Source organism: Bubalus bubalis, chromosome 24 (assembly GCF_019923935.1).
Source record: "Bubalus bubalis isolate 160015118507 breed Murrah chromosome 24, NDDB_SH_1, whole genome shotgun sequence".
Taxonomy (NCBI): domain Eukaryota; kingdom Metazoa; phylum Chordata; class Mammalia; order Artiodactyla; family Bovidae; genus Bubalus; species Bubalus bubalis.
In genome coordinates this window covers 83,238-95,157 of record NC_059180.1, presented here as the reverse complement: position 1 = coordinate 95,157, position 11,920 = coordinate 83,238, and the positions used below count along the sequence as shown (strand labels likewise).

The following is an 11,920-nucleotide window of genomic DNA, read 5'->3' as shown; positions in this document are numbered from 1 at the left end:
CTTCCACAGCATGGTTTTGTTGCTGAGCAAGCTTGCTTGGTTTTGTGGTTAAGCAAATCTGCTTTCTTGAGTAATCATTAACTTACAAGGGTCTCTCCTATTTTTTTCTACTTATAATCCTCCAGCAGGATTAACTATTTAATCATCTACTTTGTCACTTCGGTCTCTATCACCTCCACACCCTGGGAGTGTCATGTCTTCCCCTCTCCTTCCTGGCGGGCCTCCTTCCAGCCTATATTTCTGCCTCAGTCAGTTCAGTTCAGTTGCTCAGTCATCTCCGACTCTCTGCAACCCAGATATCCCATATTCCTGCCTGGACCCAGCCAATCCTGTTCATTTCAAACAATGGACTGAAGGCCGAGCTGGTATTCTTCCTTGACCTTTGTTTTCATTGTCTTTGATGAATACACCAGTCTTGCCTATGAGAGTTTAGGACAAGACACACCTTCCACCCCCCATCCCAATACTCTTGCACCTCACAGGCCACATCCCCCAATTCTCAAGAAACATAACTCAGAGGGAATGGGGAGAGCTGAGTGGGTGTGCTGTCTGGGCGCTAAGTGGCACCTCCCAGGTGGGCAAAGCCTGAATAGGTAAGGCCTGTGTAACTGCACCTGGCCCACCTCCCACACAAAGGGGAAATGAAGCATCACTCTGACCCGTAGCCCAGACTGCATGGAGCACGTTTGGAATGGCAGTCCTTCTCTCCCCATTATTGGGTAGGTTAACTTCATGTGGAAAGGAGGACACCACCCACCTGAAAGTGGAAATGACCCTGGAATCCCCTCTGGAGCGAATAACTGTCCCAGTCTGGGCCACCCATTCCTGGCCGTAAGGGGCGGGGGTTGGGGGTGGGGGGCGCGCTCGCGTGTGTGTGTGTGTCTGTGTCCATTTCCCAAGATTTCCTTTCCCCAAACTCTTCCCTGGTATCCTGACTGCACACTCCCCTTGACCCCACCGCCCACCCCCGCACTCCCCAGCACTGTCCCTGGGCAGGACAAACTTCGGAGTCCTGGCAACCAAGATCCCTACAGAGAAACGAGTGGGCCCACCTCCCAACAAAACAAAAAAGGTCTAACAAGGACGTGAAGACTTTAGTTGGCTGCAGGCCTTTTGCAGCGAAATGGAGCTAAGATAAATAGTAGTATGGAGGCCACTGAAAGTGAAAGTCGCTCAGTCTTCTCCGACTCTGCCACCCATGGACTATACAATCCATGGAGTTCTCCAGGCCAGAACACTGGAGTGGGTGGCCTTTCCCTTCTCCAGGGGATCTTTCCAACCCAGGGATCGACCCCAGATCTCCCGCATTGCAGGCGGATTCTTCACCAGCTCAGCCACCAGGGAAGCCTGAGGCCACTCAGTTCAGTTCAGTTCAGTCTCGTCTGACTCTTTGCCACCCCATGAATCGCAGCACGCCAGGCCTCCCTGTCCATCACCAACTCCCGGAGTTCACTCAGACTCAAGTCCATCGAGTCAGTGATGCCATCCAGCCATCTCATCCTCTGTCGTCCCCTTCTCCTCCTGCCCCCAATCCCTCCCAGCATCAGAGTCTTTTCCAATGAGTCAACTCTTCACATGAGGTGGCCAAAGTACTGGAGTTTCAGCTTTAGCATCATTCCTTCCAAAGAAATCCCAGGGCTGATCTCCTTGCAGTCCAAGGGACTCTCAAGAGTCTTCTCCAACACCACAGTTCAAAAGCATCAATTCTTCTGCGCGCAGCCTTCTTCACAGTCCAACTCTCACATCCATACATGACCACAGGAAAAACCATAGCCTTGACTAGACGGACCTTTGCTGGCAAAGTAATGTCTCTGCTTTTCAATATACTATCTAGGTTGGTCATAACTTTTCTTCCAAGGAGTAAGTGTCTTTTAATTTCATGGCTGCAGTCACCATCTGCAGTGATTTTGGAGCCCCCCAGAATAAAGTCCGCCACTGTTTCCACTGTTTCCCCGACATATTCAATGATGACGGTCCCTTCTTGGTCATTAGTATTCACTTAGCTAAAGCTGAAACTCCAGTGCTTTGGCCGCCTCATGCGAAGAGTTGACTCATTGGAAAAGACTGATGCTGGGAGGGATTGGGGGCAGGAGGAGAAGGGGACGACAGAGGATGAGACGGCTGGATGGCATCACCGACTCGATGGACGTGAGTCTGAGTGAACTCTGGGAATTGGTGATGGACAGGGAGGCCTGGCGTGCTGCGATTCATAGGGTCGAAAAGAGTTGGACACGACTAAGCGACTGAACTGAACTGAGAAAACCGTAATTCGTTGGGAGTCCCTGTTAGAGAAAACCTTACGCTGAAGATGAAACACTGCAAGTATCTTGTATCCGTGTTGAAGATAACCTGCACTGAGAAGCTCAAGTCCAAAGGCCTAGGGCAAGCGCAGAGCTAACTGCCGGCCAGGGACGAGGCGCAGGCCCCCACGCATGCGCAGAGCTGACTCCCGGCCAGGGACGACGCGGAGGCCCCCGCGCATGCGCAGAGCTGAATGCCCGCCAGGGACGACGCGGAGGCCCCCGCGCATGCGCAGAGCTGAATGCCCGCCAGGGACGACGCGGAGGCCCCCGCGCAGGCGCAGAGCTGAACGCTGGCGCGCCGCCAGTCTCGGCTGACAGGCGAGGTGACGGGGTCGCGTAGGAGGGGTTGCGGCGGACACCCTGGGGAGAAGGCCCAAGATGATGGTCAGGAGAGCTGAGGGGCGGGCGCTGTGCCGGCTGGAAACCCAGGTACAGCGTCTGCCTCCGAACTAGGCAGTCCTAGAAGGCCTCGACCGAAGCGGCCGGGAGCGCGCCCCGGCGGGGCGGCGGGGAGTGCGCAGGCGCGGGAGGCGGCGGCCCAGGCGCGCGCGGGATGGACGCTCGCGGGCTCCGGGCAGGTTGAGAGGCCTCCCCGCCTGCTGTCTCAGGTACGTGTCGCCCGCTGTCGCCTGCCCCGCTCTCCGCAGGGTCGTTTGTGGTCTGCAGCCGCTGCCAGCCAGGAGCCTCCGCTGGGAGCCGGCCCTGCCGTTCACGCGGAGCAGCTCAGGCCCGGCCTGCCTCCGGCGCGCTCTGTCCTCCCAGGCCGCTGACGCCATCGGAAGGCGACCGGAAGCGCCGCCGCTGACGCCATCGGAAGGCGACCGGAAGCGCCGGCGCCGCGTGGCCCTGTGCCCTGTTCCCGAACCCTCTCCGCGCTGTCTCTCCGTGTCCCGTCCTTGGTTCCCTTCTCTGATTGCAAAGTGGGTCTCTCTGACCTGTTTCTGAGCCCCATGGGGAAGGATAAGAAGCGGAGTAGGAGGCGAGGGAGCAAGGAGTGAAGGAAGGGTCTCCTTGCAGACTGTCTGCTATCAGGCCACGCTCCGGTTGGAACAGAGGCGCGGGTGAATTTGTCTCTTTCAAATAGACAAGTGTTTTACGCTTTCGCATTTACATTTAGTGTATCTTCCCCACTGTTGAGTGACCTCCCTGGCCAGCAAGGAGATCACCCAGGATGACCCACCTCCCGGGGGCTTGGCCCTAGGTGTCCTGTCGCAGAGCCGGGGTCCTGGAAAGAGGGTTTGGGGAGGGTGTGTGCCTGGCGTCTGCCCTCTTTTCTCGCAGCCCCTCCTAGCTAAGGTCTTCCGTCTCAGACAGTACTGTGTAGATTTAGCCTCTCCGACTTCTTCCAGTTCTCTAGGCACCCGTGACCTCGTGCACCCAGAGGAAGGTGCAAGGGCCATGGGACAGTAGGTGGGAGGAGTGGATAAAACTGGGCATTTGTGCAAAATAAACGTTGACATTTTAAGCCGCGTGTGTTTGCTTTATGTCTTTCTTTTAACCGTCATTTCAACCCTATGGTTTTTGTAAGTCGTTTCAAGGATTGTAGTTTGTTCTAAATCAGAAGCACTCTAAAGTTAATAGATCAGCAGAGTCTCAAACTGGATGGGGAGGGAATGCAAGTAGAGTGCTTTTGAGAAGTTCTGATCTAAAAATACGCCCCAAACCACCATTTCTTGCCACCTCCCCAGGGTGGTGGTTGTTCAGTCGCGGGGTTGTGTCCAACTCTTTGCAACCCGGTGGACTGCAGCATGCCAGGCTTCCCTGTCCTTGACTATCTCCTAGAGTTTGCTCATACTCATATCCATTGAGTTGGTGGTGTCATCCAACCATCTCATCCTGTCATCCCCAGGGTAAATGATGCATGTTGTGGGACAGTTGCTTTGAGGCTATGCAGCATCCTGTTTCTTTTCAACTTTTTGCCTAGTTGCTGGAAACAATTATTAGGAGACTGTTTCCCTAATGGTGATACTCTGTTTCCCCCATTCCTTGTTGATTTTTGGCAGCACCTGGTGGTATGTGGGATACGCAGGATCTCAGTTCCCCAACCAGGGATCAAGCTCCTGCCCCCGTTCCTTGGGAATACAGAGTCTTAACCGCTGGACTGCCAGGGAAGTCCCTCTTTCCTCATTTATTAATAGGACTTTTCTGTAGGAGAACACTGCTCCTTCCATATTTCTTTTTTTGAATGTTTGTATCAGTGTGGACCCAGACGTCAAGATCTATGGGAGATTAGTCAGTACTGGCGCACACATTACAAGTAAAGATTATTTTTGCTTCAGATCGTTCCGGCTTTGGCCATTAGGAGCTCTCTCAGACTCCTTGGTGTGTGTGTGTGGCAGGGGGGTGACCTGTGACTCCGTGAAGTTCTCCAGGCTGACCTTTCCAGCAGCCTGTTTGCAGGTGAAGAAGTTGGGGAAGAAGCCGTGCAGACCGCCGGTCCCGGGAGAGGGGATTGACTACATAGACGGCCAAGGCAAAGGATGAAGGTGGCAGTAATGGTAACAGTGGCCATCTGCCGGGTGTATTGGGTAGTGGGTGAAGCACTTGGGGCACAGTTTTTATTAAACCCGCATCATAAACCTTCATTTTCCTGGTCTCACCCATGAGGAGACTGAGTCGGGGGGTGTTGGGGCCTGAGCTGGGTTCTCTCTGCAGAAGAGGAGGAGGGGCTCCAGGCACTCTGCCTTCCCTGTTTGCCAGGCATCTGCACTGGGAGGGCATCCGCGTTGGGAGGGCAGTGCTGTGCTTACCTGTGTCCTTGGCGACGGCGCCATCCTTGTGGGGCGTCTGGTAAAAAGGGCCCTTTGTGTGTGCACGTTGGCACACGCTACACCCATTCCCAGTGGAGATGGGAAACATATGTTTTCTGTTTTATCCAAAAAAGAGGAAATAGGCAGTGTTATTTCGTAACATTTTCTGTTTTGGAAAACCTGAATTTTTTCCACATGTATTTTTAAAATTCTTAGGAACAACCCTTGGAGGAAAAGACACGACACAGATTTCACCAAGGGTTCCTCCGCTTTTCATCCACATCTTGAAGAAACAGCTCCAGGAAGAAGGGAAACCTTCCCCCAACACTCATGGCTAAGGGATGGACTTGGAAGCACCCTCCCAGATCAGCTCTCATGGGGCCCTGGGACCTGCAGCCCTGGCCAGGGTCTTGGCATAGCCTTTTCTGTGTGTAAGGGGAGGTGTGCTCTCCCAGGGTCACTGGCTGCCTGTGAGAGAGCCAGGCCTCTGGGCTCAGCGTCGGACCACCCTCTGACCCCCTCTTCCAAAGGAAGGGGGGTCGGGCTCTGTGCTGGGCCTTTGTTTCCTGAGGCTGTTTGCCCCGCGTGTGAGCCAGTGCCACTGACCGCTGTCCTGCTGGTTTCTCAGGCTCCCCCAGCAACGGCAGGAGCTGACCAGGCTGAGGTGGTCACAGGCCGGTGGTACCAGTGCAGCTCCATGCCCTTCTCACGAGGGCTCTGTGGAAAGTTAAGAAATACAGAAAGGACAAACAAAGTAAATGAGACACAAGTCGCCCACAGGAAGCGGGGAATGTGGTGTGTAATCACCGAGACCACAGGGATATTTCCGCTGAGCCCAGGGCAGAAGTACTGTGGGCGAGTGTGGGTGCGGTTGGACGTGCAAGAGCGTCCTTCCCACCCAGACCCCTGCGTGTGCAGACGTGAGGGGAGACAGGGGGCTGGGCGGTGAGGCTGGAGTGTGTGCAGAGAACAAAATGCACATGTGGAGTGAGCATGTTTCCCGTAGAAATCCAGTGGTGACTTGAACAGGAACAGACAGACCTGAATAGGACAGGCTCAGAGCAAGCTCACCCAGGAGGAGAGGCTCCCTGTGGGACAACGGTCACGGAGGTTACACAGCGGTGTGAGAGGGAGAGATAACCGCTGACTCTGGGCTCTCTGGTCTGGATGCTGGGCAAGGACAGGAGAGCAGATTGGTTCTCTTGGGTTCTAAGGACTCAGGATGAGTCCAAGCAAAACTATATCTGAATATTTCTAAACCCACTATGTGGTCAGACTCCCCCAAACCAGCTTCCTTGCTCTCTCTGGTCCTCCAGTCCCTGCCTTACCCACACCCACTTGCATTACTGACCTTCCCTCTTCATCCTAGAGCCTAATCAGTGAAAACCTCCCTGCTTGCCCTCTGCCACCCACCTAACAAGTGTTCTAATCTTAGATCCAAAATCAATGCAGTTGGTGGCTCCTTGGAAGAAAAGCTATGACAAACCTAGACAGCGTATTAGAAAGCAGAGACATTACTTTGCCAACAAAGGTCCATCTAGTCAAGGCTATGTTTTTTCCTGTGGTCATGTATGGATGTGAGAGTTGGATCATGGAAAAAGCAAGAGAGTTCCAGAAAAACATCTATTTCTGCTTTATTGACTATGCCAAAGCCTTTGACTATGTAGAGCACAATGAACTGTGGAAAATTTTGAAAGAGATGGGAATACCAGACCACCTGACCTGCCTCTTGAGAAATCTGTATGCAGGTCAGGAAGCAACAGTTAGAACCGGACATGGAACAATAGACTGGTTCCAAATAGGAAAAGGAGTACCTCAAGGTTGTATATTGTAACCCTGCTTATTTAACTTATATGCAGAGTACATCATGAGAAACGCTGGACTGGAAGAAACACAAGCTGGAATCAAGATTGCCGGGAGAAATATCAATCACCTCAGATATGCAGATGACACCACCCTTATGGCAGAAAGTGAAGAGGAACTAAAGAGCCTCTTGATGAAAGTGAAAGTGGAGAGTGAAAAAGTTGGCTTAAAGCTCAACATTCAGAAAACAAAGATCATGGCATCCAGTCCCATCACTTCATGGGAAATAGATGGGGAAATAGTGGAAACAGTGTCAGACTTTATTTTTCTGGGCTCGAAAATCACTGCAGATGGTGACAGCAGCCATGAAATTAAAAGACGCTTACTCCTTGGAAGGTAAGTTATGACCAACCTAGATAGCATATTCAAAAGCAGAGACATTACTTTGCCAACAAAGGTCTGTCTAGTCAAGGCTATGGTTTTTCCTGTGGTCATGTATGGATGTGAGAGTTGGACTGTGAAGAAGGCTGAGCACAGAAGAATTGATGCTTTTGAAGTGTGGTGTTGGAGAAGACTCTTGAGAGTCCCTTGGACTGCAAGGAGATCCAACCAGTCCATTCTGAAGGAGATCAGCCCTAGGATTTCTTTGGAAGGAATGATGCTAAAGCTGAAACTCCAGTCCTTTGGCCACCTCATGAGAAGAGTTGACTCATTGGAAAAGACCCTGATGCTGGGAAATATTGAAGGCAGGAGGAGAAGGGGACGACAGAGGATGAGATGGCTGGATGGCATCAGTGACTCGATGGACGTGAGTCTGAGTGAACTCCAGGAGTTGGTGATGGACAGGGAGGCCTGGCGTGCTGCGATTCATGGGGTCACAAAGAGTCGGACACGACTGAGCGACTGAACTGAACTGAGTCAAGCTATGGTTTTTCCAGTTGTTTTTCCAATTGGATGTGAGAGATGGAGTATAAAGAAAGCTGAGTGCCATAGAATTGATGCTTTTGAACTGTGGTGTTGGGGAAGATTCTTGAGAGTCCCTTGGACTGCAAGGAGATCCAATCAGTCCATCCTAAAGGAGATCAGTCCTGGGTGTTCACTGGAAGGACTGATGTTGAAGCTGAAGTTCCAATACTTTGGCCAACTGATGCAAAGAACTGACTCATTGGAAAAGACCCTGATGCTGGGAAAGATTGAAGGTGGGAGGAGAAGGGGATGACAGAGGGTGAGATGGTTGGATGGCATCACTGACTTGATGGACGTGAGTTTTAGCAAGCTCCAGGAATTGGTGATGGACAGGGAAGCCTGGCCTGCAGCAGTCCATGGGGTCACAGAGAATTGGACACGACTGAGCAACTGAACTGAACTGAATCTTTAGATCTGCACGTCTCCGCCTTGATAGCTTATCACAGGGATAGTTAGGGCTGTGCTCCTCTGCTGATTCCCAACGGATGAGCTAACCTGGCTTCAGTCCCCCCACAACTCCCCCTCCCTCCAGGGGGAGGACAGTCCTCACGTCCTGCCCTGCGGCAGTGGAGTGTCACTCGAGGACCTTGCTTCAGACCCTCCAGGTCTGCCTCCATGAAGTCCCCGATGTCTCTGCTGCTCGCTTTGGGCTCTCTCTGGTCTTGAAACTGGGCAAGAACAGGTCTTGCAGGCCTGCAGGGGGCAGCCCACCACCTACTAATATGATTCAGAAGCTCATCTGGAAAGATAGGTGCAGAGGAAGAACTATGGCCCTTTTTAAAATATTTATTTTTAACCTTTACTTGGCTATGCCTGGTCTTAGTTGTGGCATGCAGGATCTGCCACTAGTTCTCTGATCAGGGATCGAACTCAGGCTCCCTGGGTTGGGATTGTGGACCCTCAGCCACTGACCCACAGGAAGGTCCCAGAACCACAGCGTTTTACCAGAAGAATGTCAAGGACAGAGACCCTTTATCAAGTATCACACCATCAAATGTGCCCAGCTGTGGGCATCCAAACAGGGATGAGCTGACTCCGGGGATCAGTGGCTCATGGTCCCGTGGGGGCTCCGGCATGGACTGCAGGGTGCTGAGGGTCAGCAGACCAGCTCTGCTGCCTCCTGACCTGCTGGCCTGGCTGTGTCCAGATTTGCAGAGAAAGTGTGGGGCTGTGGAGCCTTCGGGCCAGCCACGTGCCTTCACGGCAGCTAGGACACCTCACTGTGCCCCGTGGGTTTGAGATCGTCACTCAACAGCCTTTGAAGTAAGACGGACTTTTTGGCCCAGCAGTTCTACTTTGGGAGTCTGTCCTGAGAAATAATGAGTGACGCCAGTGGGAAGACGGGTAATTCTGTGTAAAACATTAGAAACAATGTTAGTTCCTACCAGTCAGGAGACACGTGGTGATAAAATCATTCCATGTTGAGTTGTGTTTATGGAATGTGTCCGAGGTGTGATAATCACTGGGGTAAGTTTAAAGAACAGTAGGTACACAAAAATCATAGCTCAAGAAGATGCACAGAAAGGCCTGGAAGTCAGGGAGGTTTAGGAAAGCAGGCTGACTGTGTGTGAAAGGAGGTCAAGGGAAGGAGGAGGGGTCCCAGCAAACCGGGGAGAAGCTGGTGGAAGACGGGCCCCTCCCCGCCCTTTAGCCACTTCCTGACATTTCTGCCTGTGGCTTGGCCTTCCCTTTGGACACCAGCCCCAGGAATAGGTCAAGGTCAGGAGCCCAGTGGCCTGGGGATCCTGAAGCTGGCCCAAGCCTGGCAGGTTCCAGGGCATGAAAGGAGGTAGGCCTTCCTGGCTATGGTCCCTACGTCCCCAGGGTAGCTGGGCGCTCCGGGCAGTTTGCCGGGCTGGACTGTGGCTCCTTGCCCACATAGCCCCTGGGAAAGGACAGTCACTCTCCCCAGGCTCCTCCATTGCCCTCGTATCCTCAGTGGGAGCCCTGTACCCTGTGGAAGCGAGGTCATGGCAGCCTCGGAGCAGGCCTGGCCCGTGGCCTCCGCGGGCTCCGACTGGGAAGGAAGTCCATCCACAGGGATGCCCGCTGTCAGCCCGGGCAGGGCTGAGGTGGTGGCACGGGCATGGGTCCCCGTGGCTGGCAGTGCCCACCCTGCTGGGGCCGTGCCACTAGCCCTGCTTGTCTGGGGCCCTGCCTGCGCCTGCCTCTCGTCGGCTGGGAACTGGAGACGCAGAGGTTCTGTGATGAGACAGCAGCCGTCACCTCCATTGTGTCCCGGCCCCAGGGACTCTTGGCAAAGGTTGTAACTGAAGCCTGCTCCATGGATAGAGGAGCCTGGTGGGCTACAGTCTACGGGGTTACAAAGAGTTGGACACGACTGAGCAAGTGACCCTACTTACCTGAAAGTCAGCTCGTTCTGGGGGCTGTGGTGCTTCTGCTTGGGGTCTCTGGACCCCGTCGGGGGGTGTCTCTACTGTGTGTGTGTGTGGTCTCTGGACCCTGTGTGTGTGGTCTCTGCACCCTGTTGGGGTGGGCGTGTCTCTGGACTGTGTGTGTGTGTGGAGGGGACCTGATGGTGACCCGGGGGGGGGGTGTGTGTCTGTGTGGGTGGTCTCTGGACCCTGTGTGTGTGTGTAGGGGGGGTGTCTGTGTGTGAGGGGTGTCTCTGGACCCTGTGTGTGTGTGTGGAGGGGACCTGATGGTGACCCAGGTGCAGGAGAAGGAGCCCCACACGCGGGTCTGGCCGCAGCCGGCAGCGCCCACGGGCCGGCGTCAGAGCCTGCTGGTCACTCGGCCTCTCGGGGCCTCGGTCTCTCCATCTCTGCGGTGGGTGCGGCAGCAGCACCGGTTCTGAGGGCCTGTTAGGGGACACCAGCAACCGCACGTGCAGGGACGCCTGAGCAGAGTGTCCGCTTGCTGTGAGGACCAGCCTCCGTCCTGATGCAGCAGCAGGCAGCGGGCTGCCCCTGGGGGCCTGGGGTCCCCTGCAGGGCTGGTGGGGGACTTGGGCCAGAGCTGTGCCGTTGCCCACGAGTGACAGCTACTCCCGCTGGTCACTTTAAAGGACGGGCAGTGAGCAGGTCCGGGCTCAGCCCTGTGGATTCGGTCGGTGTGACCTGCCCCCTGCACCCAGTGCCCCTGTTGCTGTGTCTGTCACCCCGACCCCAGGAGAGGGGATCTGGGCTGTCTCCTGTGTGTCTGCAGCTGAGGGTGGGCTGGCCCATCCAGGACAGAGGTGGGGCCTAGCCCTCAACTGCTCACCTTGATGCTGTTCCCTGAGCCCCATCTGGGAGCAAGGATGGCGGAACTCGGGTCCCCAGGACCCCTGAGCCCAGCAGTGGGGTCAGCATGTGTCTGACGGTGGATCTGCGCGGTCTCTGGGCTCTCACTGGAGCGCAGACCCGGGAGCCTCCAGACAGGAATTTCCCAGGGGGGCCACCTGCATCTCCTGTAGCTGAACAGGGTGTGGGGCACCTGGAGCCCTCTCGTCCGGTGGGTGGAAAAGCTAGAGCTGTTGTGGGCAAGTGCTCAGCCATCTCCTTAGGCGAGTGCACACCCAGCCCAGGACCAGTGACTTCAGGAGTCGGGTGCCCCTTGAGAGCAGAGTGAACCCGCACACACGGGGAGTGCACCTCCCCAATGTCAGTCCCGTGGCGGAAGAGGCGCCCACAGCATGGCCGCGACAGGCAAGCAGGCCGCGGTGGGGGGAGTCGGGGAGGGGGCTACTCTTGGGATCGGCGACTGAAAGGCGTTTAGACTTCTCAGGTGCTGGAACGTCGTATGTCTTGGTCTGGGTGTGGACGGCACACGTTCTCAGTTTATAAAGCCGTGCTTTCAGCATATCTGTGCTTTGCTCTGTAAGTGTGACACTCGAGGAAGCAAAGTGCCCTGACCGAGGGGCTGCGGTCCTGGCCCGCGTGAGATGCCTGCAGGCCTGGGCTGGCCCATCCCGCCTGGGCCTCAGTTTTCCCAGCTGGAGCAGGGGGACGCACACAGCTGGGGAGGCTTAGCCCCGCCCACAGGCACGTGCACCCTGACTCTGACCGCGCCGCTCCTGTGGCCCCCTCGGCGGGGCTCAGGGTTGGGAAATCGCCTGCTGACTTGCTTCCCTCGGCTCATCCAGAGCCAGCTGGG

The 11,920-nt window shown here is 55.1% G+C and overlaps 1 long non-coding RNA gene across 1 annotated transcript; it reads left to right on the top strand.

Moving 5' to 3' along the window:
• Positions 1 to 2,589: 2,589 nt before the first annotated feature.
• Positions 2,590 to 3,768, top strand: LOC123331520. Its single transcript, XR_006548198.1, has 2 exons — positions 2,590 to 2,732; positions 2,951 to 3,768. It is a non-coding gene; the product is annotated as an uncharacterized LOC123331520 (long non-coding RNA).
• The last annotated feature ends 8,152 nt before the right edge of the window (positions 3,769 to 11,920 follow it).